Below are 1005 nucleotides of genomic sequence, written 5' to 3' on the forward strand. Positions count from 1 at the left end.
CTATTTGAAACCATGGTGGGGGTGGGGGTGCAATCAACAAAATTCAGTGAGAAACTGTACAGGACAAATAACCCAGTTTCTTCAATGAATACATTGCAATTAAAAAAAGACCTACAGGAGAATCTAAGTTTTAAAAAACCATATTGACCAATTGTAATGTATGGACTTTATTTGAATCCTGATTCAAACAAACTGGAAAAAAAAATTGTATGAGAATAGAGGAAATTTAAACACTGACTATTGGATACTAGGTAATTGTTCATTTTAAGTGTGCTAATGGTGTGGTTTGTTTTTGTTTTACGCCCACAACACCTGGTCTTCCTAGGTGGTCTCCCATCCAAGTACTAACCAGGCCCGACCCTGCTTAGCTTCTGAGATCAGAGGAAATCGGGCACCTTCAGGGTGGCATGACAGTAGTTGTTTTTTTTTTAAGAGAACTTATTTAATGATATATACTGAAATCATATTTATAGGGAGTAAGATATCTGGGGTTTGCTTCAAAATAATTCAGGATTGGGGGGAAGATATAGATACAACAAGGTTGATTATTGTTGGAGCTGGGAGATGATGATTATCTGGGGTTCATAACATTTTTTTCTACTTTCGCATGTACTGAAATTTTCCATAATAAAACGGTTTAAAAATATTTCAGAGCTCCACCTCATACCTAGCTAAAAACCAAACCAACAATAACAACAATCAACAAAAACCAAGTCAGTGGAAAAACGGAAGAAATTTTTGCAATTTTTTATTAGAGGTAAAAGTCTAATACAAAATACTTTTGCAAATCAGATGACCAAGACACCAGCGGTGAAAAGGATATGAACATATAGTTCACAGAAAACGAAACACAACAGCTCTTACGTGAAAAGTTGCAGAGATTCCTTTAAAAAAAAATTGGTAAAACACATATAATGTAAAATTTACCTTCTTAACCAACTTTAAGTGTACAGTTCAGTGGTGTTGAGTACATTCACATTATTGTGTCACCATCACCACCATCCA

The 1005-nt window shown here is 34.9% G+C and overlaps 1 pseudogene; it reads right to left on the bottom strand.

Annotated features, from left to right (window-relative positions):
• Positions 1-300: 300 nt before the first annotated feature.
• Positions 301-419, bottom strand: LOC111731804 (annotated as a pseudogene).
• Positions 420-1005: the final 586 nt, after the last annotated feature.

This window comes from Pteropus vampyrus, unplaced genomic scaffold (genome assembly GCF_000151845.1).
Source record: "Pteropus vampyrus isolate Shadow unplaced genomic scaffold, Pvam_2.0 Scaffold399, whole genome shotgun sequence".
NCBI lineage: Eukaryota > Metazoa > Chordata > Mammalia > Chiroptera > Pteropodidae > Pteropus > Pteropus vampyrus.